This window comes from Tamandua tetradactyla, chromosome 25 (assembly GCF_023851605.1).
Source record: "Tamandua tetradactyla isolate mTamTet1 chromosome 25, mTamTet1.pri, whole genome shotgun sequence".
NCBI classification, from domain to species: Eukaryota; Metazoa; Chordata; class Mammalia; order Pilosa; family Myrmecophagidae; genus Tamandua; species Tamandua tetradactyla.
In genome coordinates, this window is record NC_135351.1 from 39614836 (window position 1) to 39633586 (window position 18751).

Below are 18751 nucleotides of genomic sequence, written 5' to 3' on the forward strand. Positions count from 1 at the left end.
CCTTGCTCTTTGCTGGTCATGTAGCCACATCCTGACCTCCGGGTCCTTCTCACCTCCAAGCATCTAAAGTCATTTCCCCTGCACTTTTTCTCTTCTTTGGTAGCTGCTTCATCCTGAGACCAGTGCGACCTCGGCTCTGCCGTTGACACCCCACTGTATTTAGCAGATAAGCCATGGTCCCAGGGTCCAGGGTTTTACTAATGTGAGGCCTCAATTCTGAGCCTTCAATTTTGAGAAATTTTCTTCCTTTCTCCTCCTCCTCGTCTTCCTTCTTTTCCATCTCTTCTTTCTCCTCCTCCTCTCCTTTTTTTTTTTTTTTTTTTTTTTGCTCTTTCTCTCCTTTTTCTTCTCTTCCTTTTCCTCCTTTTTGGAGTTGGGGGACAGGAAGAGAGCAGGGAGAAATGGGCAGGATCATTCTGGCAGAAAATCTGGCAAAGAGAGGACTAGGGGTTGGTGGGGCATGAGTTCTGGGAGCCGGGGGGGAGAACAAGAGAACTTGGCTGTCTCAGCAGCGGGACCATCTGCCATTTTCCCTGCACTTGCACACCTGGCACCGTGTCCAGCACCACGTGGGTCGTCACATTTTAGCTGGAAAATAATTAGTGGTGAGTAAGACCTAGAAACTTTCTTGTTTAAATTGTGTGTGTTTGGTAAAACTATTGCTTTGTCTGAACTGATTAGAGCCTCTCCAAAAGTAGATTAAGTGCAACATGCTTGCTTTGCCTAGGTAAAAATGAGGTATGAAGTGCTGTTTATGTGAGCAGCTTATGGCTTATTAATGAAAGCAGTATAATGCTCATTGTATGTGTCATTCCATTTACATCAGGTTACTTTTGTTGTAAGTTTTATTCCATTATCATAGTAAATTCTTTCTATGTGTTTGAAATATGTTTAAGAATTTGAGGCTTAATCCACAAGTAATGGCAGAAGCCCTTCTCTGTACTTCACAAGCTCAAATATCATAGACTGTAGCACGTTCTGCATTTGTTCACTCATGAATTAACAAAAAAAAAGAAGGAAAAGGAAGAGAAGGAAAAGGAGAGAAGGAGGGAAAAAGGAGAGGAGGAGGAGAAGGAAGAGGAGAGGGAGATAGGAAGAAAATTTCTCGGAATTAAAGGTAGGCGCAGAACCATGAGCAGAGCCTCTGCCTGGGGAGTGAGGATGATGAGGAGTTTGGAGGAGACCCAGCCCAGGGAGCACAAGCCTGGCCGGCCCTGTGGAATGAGAGGAGGCAGCCTGAGAAGGCGCTGTGAGGGTGAGAGCCACGAGGCACGGCAGGCACCTTGAGCTGCTCTGACCTACTTGATACAAAGGGAATCAAATTAAAATCCTAGTAACAAGTGATGGCTCTCCACTCCATGTCCTAAACTTGGAGTAACACAGCTTCAGCAATTTACTCATGAGTAGATTTCTCCACCTGCTCCGAAAAGAATTCAAAGAAGAATAAAAATTAAATATATAAAATTAATTTTCTACTTGACTAGTATTTGTCTCTTTGACTTCCAAACACTTGAGTGTAAACAAAGTTTGTGTGTCACTGGTTATTTTCCTCTAGGTGATAATAGAGCCTCCTACCTCTAATCATTCCCAAGTGCTGTGCCTGGAAATTCGTCAGTAGCTTCCATATTTTTTATCTCAGGATTTGTTCACAAGAAGAAAAGCCAGGAGAAGGATTTATGAGTGAGGGAATTATTAAAGAAGAGAACCCAGGGCAGGGAAAGGGAGATTTCGTACAACGGCCCATAGACGAGAGCCTTATGCCTAGAATTTGATCCCAAGTAGAATCACAGTAGCGAGGCCTTCATATTTGGTATTTAGGACCACTGGCTGAAGGCCATGAGGCTGAGGGGGTGGGGGTGTGTGTGTGTGTGTGTAGGTCAGTGTTGGGGTTGGGGGTGTGCAGATGGTGAACTTCCAGTCCTTTGGAAAGCCCCTCCAGCAGCTGAGAACTGTCTGCTAAAGGAGAGGCACCCATCGGGGGCAGACGAGGGCACTGCAAGCTAAAGTCCCCGGAAGCTGGGGGAGGTAAGGGTGCGTGGAAAATAACAGCCGGACTGGAGGGCATTGGGTGGAGCACAAGGGGGTCCACTGCCATCTTCCTGGTTCCCTCTGTGGACCCTGAAACTTCAGTTCGTGCCCTGATTACTATTTCTCTTCTGGGTTACATTGCAGTTTCCTAACCTAAGCAGAACTCAGCTCCAGTTCTCCCTTGACTTTCTCTAGCAAGTCTCTCCGAACAGAATCGCATAAAATAAAGGAAGCTAAAGCACTAGCCACTGGAAGAGACAGGATTTCAGGTCTTCAATCCAAGTAGCCCCTTCTCCTCACAGGCCTCCTCCAGGAAATCCTCACTGTAGTCATGGTCTTTCTAAAGGGCAAATCTGATGGGGCTAGTTCAGTGCTTAACATCCCTCCACATTTGCCAGAAGTCCAAGTTCTTGGGCACAACTTTCCTTCTTACTCTGGCCCTAGATTCCTGGGACACAACCAGATGGCACATTGGTATCACCTGCTATTCTCTGACCTCTGGAATTTTGCAAAACACCACCTGAGGCCTGGACGGATCTTCCCTTTGTTCTTCACCCTTGGAGATTCCGGGCATGTAGCTTTCCAGTGGTCACTGGATTAACCTGACTGTTACATGCTAACATTTTCCACTCTATTATCCCACCAGGCAGTGAACCTCTTAAAAGCTCAGTGCCCTGTTTATTTCCACATATCATCATGCTTAGGTTCTATCAGAGGAAGGTCGGCTGGAGGGGCGGGAAATCATTCTTTGCAGACGTCTGCAGAAGGAATGTGGTGCAGGGTTTGAGGGCCACGCTCTTCACGGCTCAGCTCCAGGGGGCCAAGGAGGGGCTTCAAGCCCATCATCACGTTGAATCCAGGCCCCTGGGTGAATGCATGGCAGTGTCTGCATGAGAGGGGCCCTTCCATCCTCAGAAATTCCCTGATCTCCTAATGGCTTTGCCTCTTAGAAAAAATCAAGTTCCCATGTTCAGCTTGGCCTGAAACTACACTACTTGCAGAGGAGGCATTTGGGTCTATTACAGATATATTATTGAAGACCTATCAAGACCTGGTAGCTATGCTAGGCATCAGGTGTGCAGAGATGAATGAAACATGGAACTTAATCTTCTTTTTTATTAACTTTTAAAATTGTATAATATAGCACATGCAAAGCAAAAAGAGAAAAAATACAATAGTTTTCAAAGCACTCTTCAACAAGTGGTTACAGAACAGATCCCAGAGTCTGTCATGGGCTACCATGCCATCCTCCCAGATTTTTCCTTCTAGCTGCTCCAGAATATAGGAGGCTAGAAGGAATAAATATTTTCTTTTACCATCACAACTGACATTTTTTTTCTTTTTTATGAAAAATAACATATACAAAAAAGCAATAAATTTCAAAGCACAGCACAACAATTAGTTGTAGAACAGATTTCAGAGCTTGATAAGGGGTACAATACCACAATTTTAGGTTTTTACTTCTAGTTGCTCTAAGATACTGGAGACTAAAAGAAGTATCAATTTAATGATTTAGAAATCATATTCATTTGTTAAATCTTACCTTCACTGTATAACTTCACCATCACCTTTGATCTTTCTATCCCTCTTTAGGGGTATTTGGGCTATGGCCATTCTAACTTTTTCATGTTGGAAGGGGCTGTCACTGATATGGGGTAGGGAGATGGAACTAGCTGATGGAACTTGATCTTAATCAACTAAAAGACAGACCTAAAATAACAGTATGTTAGAGTGTGAGGAGACCAAGAGTGGCATGCGCCAGATTAGATGCAACCCAGAGAAGTGAGGCCAGCCATGCACATGGGGGAGGAAACCCTGTGGGTGGGAGAGCAGATGGAGAAGTTAGTTGCTTGAATGGGTTTTGAAAGCAGGAGATGGTTAAGCTCAAACCCCCCTACTTTTCCTGGGGCTTTCATTGATGAAGGCAACAACTGCATAGGGTTGCCCCCACTTCCTCTTACTTTTTTTTTTTTTGCAGAAGCTATGCAGAGAGGCCTCTGCAGACACAGAAGCAAGTAGGGGTCTTGGGGCCTTCAACAGCCTGGGGTCCACTCCCAGGAATGTCACGCCACTGGGGGCAGGTGCACTCCTACCGTAACATGGCACACCCTTTGTTCTCCCTTTTCTTTTTCCTTTAGAGTATATCAGTTGAGCACCCAGAAGAACAGGGAAGGAATAAGCCAGTTGCCAGGGGCAGATGGTGCAATGCTAACAGAGGACACAGAGAAAGCAGAACTCAGCTTCAGTTCTCCCTCCACGTTCTCTAGCAAGGCTCTGAATGAAATTGCACAAAATAAACATCATCAAGAGGAAGCTGAAACACTAGGCAGTGGAAGAGACAGACAGGATTTCAGGTCTTCAATCCAAGTGAATTACACCCAAATAATAACAGAATTTGCAGAAATGACCAAAGAACCACTGGGAGAAATTATTTTCAGTAGTTTTTTATTTTTTTTCAGAAATTCTAGGTAATAAAAAAAGAAAGTGCCTGAAGCCTGGCAAAAAGCAAGTGTTTGCCTCAGAATCAAAGAAATGCAAGAGACAAACTCACAGAAAATACACATTCTTATTGATTCCCTGCAAACTGTTTTTGTTGTTTTATTTCAACTATCTACATATAAACATACAAAAGAGAAAGGAGGGTGGAAGGGAAGGAATGAAAGAGCGAGAGAGTCTGAAAGAGACAGAGAGAAAGAAAACAGCAGAAAAGACCAAGAACGGAGAATAGGATGTTTATTAGATTTACGAAAATTACCATAGGGTTACAGAGTACACACAACTCAATTTGTCTGTAGTTGTGCCCTCAACAACCCTGCAAAATGTCAGAATTGGATATTAAATAAACATGATGTGTGTCCTGAGTAAATAAAGATGATTAGTAAGAACCGGAGAAGTTTAATTAAGAAAAAAATCATGCTAAACTTGGAGCTTACTTCCTTCCCAATTTCCTTTGCCTCATCTTGTCTCATTTCCCAAGAGAGGAATACACTCTCATTTCCCCCAAAGACGGGCATCATCTGTACCAAACGGAGAAACAGGTGTGATCTCCAAGTTCTTGCAAGACAGTCCCCTGAAGCTAACAGGACCAGAGAAGTGGACAGTGCTGGCTGCAAAGAATTTTCTGTCTTCCCAGCTCCTCCTTCTTCTCTGAGGCTTCCTTCCCTTCCTCTCTCCTCTCAGTCCAGGCAAATCTTGGGCCTCTCCCCCAACCCGGATCCCCACGCTTGTGTCTGATCATCTGCCTAATATAGACATGCCTCATTATATTGCACTTTGCAGACACTGTGCTTTTTTACAAATCAGAGGTTTGTGGCAACCCGACGTTGAGCAAGTCTGTCAGTGCCATTTTTTTTTCCAGTAGCATGTGCTCACTTGGTGTCTCTGTGTCACATTTTAATTAAGGTACATATATAGTTTCTTTAGACGTATGTACAAAAGACTACAGTAGAGTGCAAACGCCACTTTAATATGCACTGGGAAACCAAAAATTTCCTGTGACTCACTCAAATTGTGATCTTCAGTTGATGGAGGCCAGGAACCCAAGCCCCAATATCTTCCAGGTATGTCCGTATGTCTGTCCCCTCCTGCACCTGGTTTTGGCCTGCTTTGCTCAGCTGATTAGTTCCCCCCAAGAGACATACATGCGCATGTTCCAACTGCTGATCCCGTGATAGTGAACATATTTGTAAACAGGGTCTAAGGAGAACCAGAGCCCCACAGACCTCAGCCGAAGCTGGGCCTTGCCAATCCCTGCAATTCATTCTTTGAGCCCCTCCAGGACTGGGAGACGATGGGATTCCTGTTTAAGTCAGCTGGGACGTGGGACTTTGTTACAGCTGTTTTGGCTAAGTAAGAAAAACACCAGCTGTCTTGTTGGTGCCCCTCCCACATTCCCATTTTCTCTCCCCAGCTGGGACTGCTCCTGTCCCTTGAACTTCGTCACTGGCATTTCTCTATTCTATACTAATTGGACACCAGCTCTTTGAAGCACAAAAGAATCCTGGGGTTAGGAACATGAGTTTTGAAATAAGACTGAAATAAGACCTAAAATTTTTAGGCATTTTCATGTCTAAAAATTAGAAATCAGATTCTATATCTCATGTGCATAAAACTTTCCAAAAGTTTTTCCCCATGCTTAGAATAAAATCCTGACTTCTTCCCCTCACCTGCAGAGACCAGCGTGAGCTGCCACTGACTACCTCCTCACCCCTGCATGCCAGTTTTCACCTGTTTTTTTTAATGCCCTAGAGACTTTTGCCTTCTTTCTGTTTCATGACCGTTTCTGCCTCAGGGGCTGTGCATCTATCTCTCTCTTCCCTGCAGATTTTCACATTTCTGCATCTTCCCTCCCACCAGCCTGTCATGCCATCCTGCTCTTTCACCTTTGCAGCACTCTGCTCTGAGTTACCTTGGGCATGTGCTTGGTTTCTTTGCTTCTCTCCTTCACCTTGACCCCTAGAATGTAAACTTCCTCGAGGTTTGTACCCAGTTCCCACATGGATACTGGGACATGGTAGGTACTCAGTTAATGTTAGAGGAATGAATGAATGAACGAGTCCTTGCCTCATACCTACAGGCTCCATGAGCAGGACTAATTATATGATGCTAGTCCCTTGATTTTTTTTGTTGTTTTTACATGGGCAGGCACCGGGAATTGAACCTGGGTCTCTGGCATGGCAGGCAAGGATTCTGCCACTGCGCCACCTTTGCACCGCCTGGTCCCTTGTTTTTAAATGTGGCTAACCATCCTCCTCCCATCAGGGATTCTGAGAGTTGACAAGAGAGTCCGTGGAGCGGGTGAGCAGAGGGAGGGATCCTGAGGGAGGCAGTCGGGCTTGCTGCCACGTACAGCCACACACTGTCCTGCAGGGCCATGGAGCTGGGTTCTGCTGCAGGCTCCCCCTAAACCACCCTGTGCTCTGTCCTCGTCCTCCTCAGCCCCGTTCCTCAGTCTGCCGTGACTGGCTGGTCGGGAGGCACCAATAGTCCCGAGGTTCCTTTTGGGGTGCGAGAGATTAGAAAACTGTTTCTAGGTATAACTCCAAGACTTAGCATCTCCGGAATTCAGCAGGGAGAAATATTTATGATACATATTTTTTGTGACTATTTTACAGAAATATGGATTATGCCTCTTGGACATTAATGGCTATTTTAATTAAATAAACCTAGGAAATGTTGAACGTTTTCTAAGATTCAAAAGCATTACTAAGACTCCAAATTTTAAAGAAGATTCATAGTCCGGGGAAGGGTGAGCCCCTGAGCTGTGGGACCTCTATCTTCTAATTAATTGAATATAGCAAAAATGCTACACAATGGCATGATACCATTTTTATGAAGAAAAAAATTCATGTGTGGAAAAAATATCAGAAAGATACCTAATGGAATGTTAATAGTGGATGTGAACTTCTAGGCTGCTATTCCACATTTTTCTGTCTTGATATGCATGACTTTTACAAGGAGAAAACAAAGTTATACAAATCAACTGCAAACTTGTGGGCTGGGGGTTGGATGGCCTGTGAGCTGATCATGTTCAGAAAGATTCAAGTGGCTGAAAAGGTGGATAGTTATGCAGCAGTGACTACCAAGACATGGACCCTCAGCATCCTGGATGGGCAGCGGCATGGGGTCCTGAGCCCCCTGGAGTAATAACACACCTCTAATAAGATGGCAGAGAAGAGAGCGGCCCTTTCACTAAACTGCAAGCTCCAAGGTCAGCAAGTGGCCTTTCTCAGGCTGGGACACTGGGGAGAGGATTTCCACGCTGTGGGGAGGTTGGATAAGCTGTGACTTACTATTTGCTTCTGCCAATTCTCTTTCTATGCACAATATCTTCACAAGATGGGTGTTATTCTTATCATGGAAAAATCTGAGGCTTAGGCAGATTCACTTAATTGCTGAATAAACCAGATCTTGAATTTTTGAGCTGAGACTGCTCTCAGAATTTGCCCAAAGCCCAAATTCTTTTATGTCTTGCTGCTTTCAACACTGTAATTTTCTACTGACTTCTTCATTTCTTTCCCTCTTCGTTCTGTGTATTTCCTCACTTCCTTTCCTTCTGCTTCCATGCCACAATGATGGCTGGCAAAGGTTTTGCTTTTTCATTTGGTCACTGGTATTGACCTGCAAAGTTAAAGAAACAGAGTCAATCCTTATTATTCGTAGAGTTCGTATTTGTGAGTTTCCTACTTCCTAAAATTTATTTGTCACCCCAAAATCGATTCTCGTGGTAAGTGCTAGTCACTCACAGATGCAAAAAGTTCATGTCTCCTGATGACCACATTTCCAGCTGAAGGTGAACAAGACAATGCTGTCTTCTCATTTCCGCTCTCACACCATGTTTTAGTTTGCTAAAGCTGCCAGAATGCAATACTAACCAGAAGTGGATTGGTTTTTACAAAGATGATTTATTAAATCACAAATTTATAGTTGTAAGGTAGTGAAAATGTCCAAATAAAAGCACCAACAAAGACGATACCTTCCCTCAAGAAAGACCGATCGTGGCTAAGGTTTCTCTGTCCCATGGGAAGGCACGTCTGCTGTCCTTCTCTCTTGGCTTCTGGTTTCAAATGGCTCTCAGAATTTCTAAGCCTCTATATCTGAGCTTTTTCCAAAATATTCTCCACTTAAGAGACTCTAGCAAGCTAATTAAGACCCACCTTGAGTGGGTGGACTTGCAACTCTACGGAAACAACTGAATGAAGAGGCCCCACCCACAATAAGTCTGCCACACAAGATTGGGTTGGGATTAAGAGAACAGGACTTTTCTGGGGTATATAATCTTTTTAAACCAACACTCACTACAAACAAATATTATTTTTTGTGATCTATTTAGTAACACGTTTTCCAAATTTGGGGGCTTTTTGTTAGTGATTTCTCTGTTTCAGTGGCCTCCAAGCCTGGTGTTGACCTGCTGCCCAGCTTCCTGAGCACTAGAAAGCTGTGATAGGCTTTATGGGGATGATACACGGGTTAAATAAGCTCTGTTCAGGCACTAGCTACAGTGCTGTCGGCCGTGGGCTCAGTGTTAGTGAATCAACACCTTATATTCAGCAGAAACACGCATTAAACAAAGCATTGGGTTGATCGCTTGGTAAAATGTGGTGACTGGAGTCCCACAGGAGCCTAGCCCTAATTTTCTCCTAGGAACAGTGGTTCAGAACTGGCTAATCCTGTGTTTTGGGTAACTTTATAGAATATAACTAATGTGAACAATGAGATTCCACTGCAGAGGGTTGAATCCCAAATAACAGTACCACTATTAATTGTTATTATTTTTTTACATACTTGAGGAAATACTAGGCTATAATTTAAAAACTTCCAGTGACAAATGTCTAGGAAAAAAATCTTAAGATTATTAAGGATGTTAAAGTTTATTCTTTTTAGTATTAAAGTGTATACTCTGAGGCCTCTGTGAACATCAGAGCAAATAATGGATAAACTAAGTAGAAGAGGAATGTGATTCAGGGCTGTTCTAATGTAAATCTCTAATCCAAGTTTCATTTCTGTGTGGTGTCCTTTCTCTCTGGATGGAAATCTCCATTCCACTGCTTGGGTTAACCCAAGTAGCAGCTTTCCTGTTAGGACAGAGACTTGCACCTCAGATGCCTGGATGCTCATGTGTGCTACAAACACACTTGGCTTAAACCTGCCTCCCAGGGATGAGACACAAGCGGAGCCCATCGTCCCAGTGGCTCAGTCCAACCATCAGAGTCCACAAGGGAAAGACCCTCCTGTATTTGAACTGTGGGCTTCAGCAGCAAGCTCACCAGGGACTACTGCAGGAGATGCGAGCTCAAGAGGATGTGAGGCTTAGGCAGGCTGACTCTTTGGCAGCCCAACATGGGGGCTTTCATCTTTGAATTTAGCACACTTTTCGATTTGACAGGAAGCTCAGGCTGCAGATTCCTGCCCTCTGGAGACTCCAAAGGCTCTGTAGATGGAGCCTGGGAATGAGAACTCGAGTGGGCGCTGCTGCCATAACAAAGTGCCACAAGTTAGTTGGCTTAAACAATAGGAATTTATTGTCTCGTGGCTCTGGAGGCTAGAAGTCTGAAATCAGATTCTCCTCTTAAAGAGAGAGAATCTGTTCTGTGCCTATCCCTGGGCCTTGGCAGGTAGCTGGCCACCCATGGCATGCCGTGGCTTGTGGAGGCATCTCTCAATCTCTGCATCCAGCACAGGGCCCTCTCTCTTGGTCTCTGTCTCTCATTCCATGTCCAGATTTCCTCTCCTTATAAGGACGCCAGTACCATTGGATCCGGGCCCATCTCACCTTAACTAGACACCTCTTCAAAGATCTTCTTTCCAAATTGGGTCACATTCACAGGACTAGGGCTAGGGCTTGAACGTGTGTTTCTGGGGACACAGTTCAACCTGTCACATTGAACCTGCAAACTTAATATGCCAGCATCTTATTTACACTAACTGGAATTTTATTCTTCCTAAAATGGGACCCTATAACTAGTCACAGGGCTACTGAGGAGATTGAATGGTTAGTGACGTAAACATAAGGGTGTGGAAATAAACAAAGGAAGAGAAGCCCAGCATGATGACCCCTGTAGCAAGGATTAGTTTTACAAATCGTTAAGTCCAGTTCTTATGCTGGTCAGACATTTATCAACCCTTCTGTAGATTTAGCTCTAGCCTCAGCAGCCTGAGGTACTGGCCAGAAGAAATCGGGGAGGATTACATCTGACAATTAAATGCAAATGGAAATAAATAAAGCTGATTAACAATGAACAAAAATCACTATTGAATTACTATTCAGGAAACCTATCTCTGCATTTTATGAGGGCCATTCTATCCCTTGAACAACTGTATTTTATAAAAGAGCCTGCACTTGAGGTGCTTGAGATTGAAAAATCATACATTTTTCAAGTGTTCACCATGGCAGTCTCAGCTTGGCAATGAAGGTAGTGATTAAAAACCTTAGCTGTGCTTTCAAATATGAAATGAAGTAAAACATAAATTGCCTCTGTGAATTAAAGCCAGTTACAACTATAAATGGTCAATCATTTGTGTCACTTATTCTACCATGGAGCAACAAGAGATGTTTAAAAATGACTGGTTAAATAGTCTATTTTATTTAATGAGTGATAGCTATTTCCTATATTAAATAAAACTCAGTCTACTTATCCAGAACTCACCCTGAAGTCTCAAAGTCAGCATTTGGGTGAACAATCTGAAGCCACCCTTGTGAACCAAAGCAGGGGAGCTTTGGGGTAGGGATCCTGTGCCTTGGTTACAGAGAAGAATAAATGGATTAGTTAAGGCCGGATCACTTACACAAAGTCCACAGACAAATTTAGTTGAAAGTTGGTCACAGGTAGCCTTGAAGTCTCAAAGGGCATTTCTGACTAGACAAACAGCGTCTCCCAACATCCCCTCCACTGGGATAAACAGCCGAGTGTTCCTTCACCACAGACTGGGTAAATATTAACGAAACTGCCTGCCTTTTAAGCCAGGAGGAGCTACCCTCCCTATTTTTTAGCAAAATATTTTTCCACTCTGGCCCTCCAAGAAACTCTCCAAATCCAATGCATTTCAATGGTGCTAAAGGCTTCTCTATTTTCCTCACTATTTATAGCTTTCAGATGTTGGCAGGTAGGGGACTACATTTTCTTCTGCATAAACTGAAAAAATGGCAGTCATGCAATTTCATCATATGCCACACGGTATTAACTCAGTATTAAAACAATCCTTCTTCCTTATGAATGCAAACATTTGCAGAGGCTAGAAAACAGAATAAATCTCTTGCAGACATTGTATCAAAGGTCACATTTATATTGTGAGGAGTTCAGCCGGGTGCGGGTGCTGGGCTGGAGGGAAAGTCCAGGCTGGGTGGGAAGTGTCTGGCAATGCCAAAGGACCAAAGTCCAGGAGGCAATCCTCTGCCCTTGCAGAGGGACTGGGGATGAGAAGGAGAGAAAGGAAATATGATGGTCTCAATGTGTACAGTATTTGATAGTTGACATAGCGCTTGCAAAAAATAGCACTTCACCTGTCCTTATAACAACCCTGGACAATTGACCAAGCAATTATTGACCCCGTATTCTGGATGAGGAAACTCAGTTTCAGAGAAATGGCTTGCTGAGATGACATGGGTAGACATAGCCAGAAGGTCCATCTGCTGACCGGTTCCCAACCCCGGCACCCACAGCATCCTGCAGAGCACAGAGGATCTGTCCAAGTGAAAGAGCGAGTGGAGGATGAGAAGACAGAAATGGAAGGGACTTGCTTAGAGAATGAAATCCAGAAGCCCAGTTACTAGTTAAGGTTCTTATCTGACTAGGAGGCAATAGTCTGGTACTGTTGAATGGGAAGACGTTGAGTTCAAGTCCCCAGCTTGTCACTGACCAGTAAGATGACCTTGGGGCCCTTGCCTGCAGATCTGCAAAACTTCTGGGGACTGTGGCAAGATCAATTCACCGTGGAGGCAGGACATAGAAGAGAGGAGAGCAGGGGACTGAAAGGAAGGGAGGGAGGTGCCCACCTGATGGGGAGATAGCTTGAACAAAGATACAGGGGCAAGAGCAAGTGCGTGGCTCAGGTGCAGCCGTGAGGTGAGGTGTGGTGGACAGGTGGGTTCCAAGCAAGATGTGTGGAAAGTCAACAATTGTCACGTCAACTCTATACACATAGTTAGTCAACCTGGACATTTTAGGTCAAGATCTGTCCTTTAAATTTTAAATCAATCATCAAGATCCTCCTTCCTTCCGTCCCTCCTTTCGTCTCTCTTTTCCTTCCTTCCCTTCTTTTCTTCTCTTCCCTTCCTTCCCATTTCCAATGCTCCCTCTTTTCTTTTCTTTTTTCTTTCTCTTTTCTCCTCTGACTCCTCCTTTCTCTCTAATCTCACGTGGCTTCTGTGTAGACACAGACTACTCTGGGGTGTATTTCAGGAGGGGTGGATTTGTTTGTCTAGGGCAGGGTTGTTAAACACAGGTCATGTTCGCTGCCACACCCATGCCACCACAGACAATGCTAATTGATCCCCCTTCTCTGGGCACAATCTCAGGATTTGTCTCCAGGAGCATGGATTGGCTGGAGTTCGTACAAGCAATGAAAGCTATTTGCCAACACAAATCTAGGCCAAAAATGGATTAAATATGGTTCTTAATTGGAAAAGAAAAGGTAAAAGCATACATAAAATGCCCTTCTATTAGCCTCCTTTCTATTTCAATCTCAGCAAAAGCCTAAGGCAGAGAAAGACACATGCTCTTTGAAGCCACGGTCTAGTGAAATCAGAGTCTAGTAACTATTTTTTAGAAGCTTGAATATGTTTTCATGAATGGACATCATCTTTTGAATACTTTGTCAAACAAATTGACTTCTGGACATTCTGATGTTTGCCCCTGGAAATCTGAATTTCCCTGGTGCTAAAATTTGGCTCTAATGCAAATACATGTGTACAGGTTACAGCTCAGTTTCTGAAGCCAGAGTTGGAAACCCAGCTCTGCCTTATTCTAGCTGAGTGCCCTTACACAAGTTTACTTGACCTTTCTTTCTTCTAGTTTTCTCATTTGGAAAAGGAAATAATAATCATATTATTACACTATCTCATAGGGTTGCTGCAGAGAACCGAGGACATAGAGCCAGTAAAGCACTTAGCATAGTTTCTGGACATAGTGACCCTCATAAATGTGAGTTTATGTGTGCCATATGTAGTTGATAACATCTGAGGGCTGTTGGTCACTGAATCATTTGGCTAAATGCTACATTTTTTTTCTTTTGCTTTTGTAGGTTTAATATAGTTTTAAGGTACTTGAATTCTATTTTGTGGTTCCATCATGATTTCTGTGTGTGTGTGTATGAGTTCTGAAAAAACTCCCCATTTTTGGTAGCTTATATATTCAAACCACTAGTGCTAGAAGAAAAACAGTTTGTCACTGACATGGATGAGAAATGATATGGCAGACTGTGCATCTCTTTTAGACATTCACAACAGGCAGGATATGGTCTCTGTGGCGGGAAATAACCTCTTTCAGAGTCTCTGCAGTCCATTATATCATGTCTCTCACAGAGCAAGGCCATTACAATTCTGAAATAGCTATGCCTGTTTAGGGGGGAAAAATCAAGGTAAAAAAAGACAGTTTGGATGCAAAACAAATGACACTTATAAGTTGTTTGGATGTGTGTGTCTGTGCATTCAAAATGTGTGTGCATGGGCTCTATAAACACGTAGCTGTGGGTGGTGTTTTAAAATCTGGTGTGAGTAAATTATAACTTATTGACTAGATGTAAGTACTTTTGAATTTGAGCTTGAATTCCAATCCTGACTTTTTGATTAGTGGTTGTGTGACTTTGGACAAGATTCTGTACCCCACTAAATCTTAGGGAACATTTTCTAAATAGGGATAAACCTCCTTACTTTATAGGAGGGATTAATTCATATTAGGCAATGCATGTAAAATGTGTTGTAGAATGTCTGGCACATACTAGTTAACTAATAGAAATAATAATAACAGTAATAATAATAATAAGTGAATAAAATAAGTAATTAAAATAATGTCCATAACAAAGGAGACTGATTTTCAGCTTCATTATTCAATGTAACTTTGATCTTTGTTTTTTGGAAAAATCATTTGCTAGCTTAACTAGTATATCATCCCTTAATTATAACTGTCATGTGAAGACTTTACTGATCCATGTTGCTTCTGAGAAACCTTAGCACAAGTAACTACTTCCTGACCCTGAGTTTCCTAATCCAAGGAGAAAGTATAACTGTGATTGCATTCTGTCTGAGCCATTTCTCTTGAAAGGAAGAAATCAAATAATGGATTTTTCATGTACTTACAAAGCACACACTGGCCATTAAACTGAAGAAGACATGTTAAATTGTACAGACTTATGAAATGCTCATATATTTGACAGACAGTAAATCTAGAGAAAGCTAGAATTTAAGTCCAAACAAATAAATAATTAGCCCACAGCAGTTTATGATTGCTAAATTTGCGAATTATTATTCTCAGTTGGAAGAGTTAAATTCTATTTGTTTTTTCAAAGCAGTTTTATTGAAGTGTATTCATATACCATACAATCCATCCACAGTGTACAATCAATAGCTTTTAGTATAATCACAGAATCGTGCATTCATCTCCACAATCTCTCCAAATTGAAAAAACCCTTACAGCTTAGCAGTCACTTCTCAATCCCTCTATCCTTTCCCAGCCCTTCATAGCCACTAATGTAATTCTGTCTCTGTAGATTTATTTATATTTGCATTTTATACACATGAAATCCTAACATATGTAACATATTGAATCTGGTTTCTTTCACTTAGCATAATGGTTTTCAAAAATTATTGTAGATTTCCATAAAGCCATGTAAAAAATATAATATTCCAATATACCCCCATTGCTGACATTCCATTGATGTGATAACTTTGTTATAATTGATTAAAAAATATTAAAATATCACTGTTAACTATAGTCCATAATTTGCAGTTATTTTTTCCCAGATACCATTATTATTAATACCTTGTAATAGTGATGCACATTTATTATACTTCATGAAAGAATATTCTTCTATTTGTACTATTAACCAGAGTCACTGTCCATAACAAGGTTTATGATGTTATACAGTCCCATGTTTAATCTTCTAGCTTTCCTTCCAGAAAAATATATGGCTGAAAACTGCCCCTTTCAGCCACATTCACACACATAATTCAGTGCTGTTAATTACACTCACAACAATGTGCAACCATCACCACCACACATTTCTAAACATGTACAATTAACCTAAATAGAAATCCTGCACAAATTAAGCATTAACTCTCCATTCTCTACCACTATTCTATCACCTGGTACCCTCTATTCTAGACTCTAACTCTACAAATTTGCTTATTTTAATTAGTTCATATTAGTGAGATGACACAATATTAATCCTTTCATTTCTGGCTAATTTCACTCAATATAACGTCTTCAAGCTTCATCCATGTTGTTGCATATGGTAGGACTTCATTCCTTCTTATAGCTGAATAATATTCCATTGTATGTATATACCACATTTTGTTTATCCATTCATAGTTTGATTCCACGTTTTGGCAATTGAGACTAATGCCACTATGAATATTGATATGCAAATGTCTGTTCAAGTTCTTATTTTTATTTCTTCTGGGTATATACCAAGCAGCAGAATGGCTGGATCATACGGTAATTCTATACTTAGTTTCCTGAGAAACCACCAAACTGTCTGCCATAACAGCTGCACCTTTTTACATTCTCACAGGCAGTGAATGAGTGTTCCTATTTTTCGACATCTGGTCTCTAATAGTGGCCGTTCTAGTAGGTGTGAAATGAGATCTCATTGTGGTTTGGATTTGCATTTTCCTAATAGCTAGTGATGTTGAGCATCTTTTCATCTGCATTTTAGCCATTTGTATTTCCTTTTTGGAAAAATGTCTATTCAAGTATTTTGCCCAGTTTTCAATTGCTTGTCTATTTATAATTGAGTTGTAGGATTTATTTTCATATTCCAGATAGTAAATTCTTACTGGATATGTAGTGATTAATTCCTTAAATGCTGTCAAAATGCAGCATACCAGAAATGGAATGGCTTTTTAAAAGGGGAACTTAATAAGTTACAAGTTTATAGATCCACGCTTAAAAAAAGTCCAAACTAAGGCATCCAAGTAAAGATATCTTAATTCAAGAAAGGCCAATGGGTCAGGAACACCTCTGTCAGCTGGGTAGTCACATGAATGTCATGGGCTGGTCCCTTGCTCCTTGGCTCCATTGCTTTCAGCCTCTGTTTAAATGGGGGTCCTTCACTCTGCTTCTCCAGGGCTGGCTTTCATCTCTTGGCATCCCTTGACTCTCTACAGGTTTTGGCTTGTTTAACATCTCATGGCAACATCTGCTGGACTCCAAGCATCTCTGAACATCTGTGTCTCTGTTCTCTGCCTGTCAGCTCTGCTGTTAAGTTTCTGTTGGCTCTGTTGTTTCTGCCTTTTCTGAAAAATATTTCTCCTTTAAAAGGCTCTAGTAAACTAAACAGGACCCACTTTGAATGGGTGGAGTTACATCTCCATCTAATCAAAGGTAGTACCCATTAATTGAGACTCACATCTCTGTGGAGTCAATCTAATCAAAAGTTTCTAACCTGCAGTATTGAATTAAGATTGAAAGAAATGGCTACCTCCACAAAATGAATCAGGATTAAAACATGGCTTTTCTGGGGTACATAATATTTTCAAATCAGCACATGTGGTTTCCAAATATTTTCTCTTATTGTATAGGCTGCCTTTTCACTTTCTTCACAAAGTCATTGAAACATAAATGTTTTTGATTTTGAAGTGATCCCATTTATCTATTTTTTATTTCACTGCTCATGTGCAAAGTTTAAGAAATCATTGCCTAAACATAAGATCTTGAAAATGCTTCCCTATATTTTCTTCCAGGAATTTTATGGTCCTGGCTCTTATATTAGGTCTTTGATCTATTTTTTTTTTGAGCCTCATATTTTATTGTGTATGTGTATAGGTGTGAGTTGTCATGCACATTATATTTTGTACACGAATCTTTAATTTAAACATTTATGGAAACTACAAATCTCTTTGCCTCCTTTTACTTTCCATCATTCGGTGCTGTTGAAGAAGACCCAGATGCTGCCCCACAAAAGGAGACAGGACTTCTAAGGATAGCATCTGTCAGGCCGGCAAAGCCGTCTTGTACTTGGGAGTTAGCCTTGGAATTATCTTTGCATCTGGCATATCCAAGAGGGGCAGGTTCTGTAAATCATTTATTTATTGTTTTTAATTTGAAGAAATCACTGACATCCAGAACAAATTCACATTCTGAAAAACTTGATCTATTTTTGAGTTAATTTTTGTATGAAGATTGTGATATGGGTCTTCTTTCATTCTTTTGGATATGGATATCCAGTTTTCTCTGCTCCATTTTTTGAAAAGTATACTCTGTCCAGGTTAAGTGGACTTGGAAGCCTTGTCAAAGTATCAATTGTCCATAGATGTGAGGGTCCATTTCTGAATTTTCACTTTGATTCCATTGGCCAAAATACCTGTCTTTATGGCAATACCATGCTGTTTTTACCACTGTAGCTTCATAATATGCTTTAAAGTCAGGAAGTATGAGTCCTCCAACTTTGTTCTTCTTTTTCAAGATGATTTTGGCTATTCAGGGACCTTTACCCTTCCAGATAAATTTGATAATGGCTTTTCCATTCCTTCATATTAAACTGTTTGAATTTTTACTGGGATTGTGTTAAATCTGTAAAGTAATTTGGATAGAATTGACATCTTAATGATATTTAGCCTTCTAATCCATAAACACAGAATATCCTTCCATTTATTTAGGTCTTCTTTGATTTCTTTTAGCAATGCTTTGTAGTTTTCTGTGTACAAGTCATTTTCATCCTTGGTTAAATGTATTCCTAGATATTCTATTCTTTTAGTTGCTATTGTAAATGAAAGTTACTACTTGATTCCTCCTCAGATTGCTCATGACTAGTGTAGAGAAACTACTGATTTTTGCATGTTGATCTTTCATTTCAATACTTTGCTGAACTCTTTTATTAGTTCTAGTAGTTTTGTTATGGGTTTTTTTTGGACTTTAAATAGGATCATGTCATCTGCAAATAGTGAAATTTTTATTTCTTCCTTTCCAATTTGGATGCATTTATTTATTTATTTATTTTTGCCTAACTGCTTTAGTTAGGACTTCCAGCACAATACTGAATAACAGTGGTGACAGTGGGCATCCTTGTT

At 41.3% G+C, this 18751-nt stretch overlaps 1 long non-coding RNA gene across 1 annotated transcript in view; it reads left to right on the top strand.

Moving 5' to 3' along the window:
• The window catches only part of LOC143669126 (uncharacterized), a 103472-nt gene that overhangs the window by 953 nt on the left and 83768 nt on the right, over positions 1 to 18751 (top strand). The gene's annotated exons all lie outside the window — the stretch shown is intronic.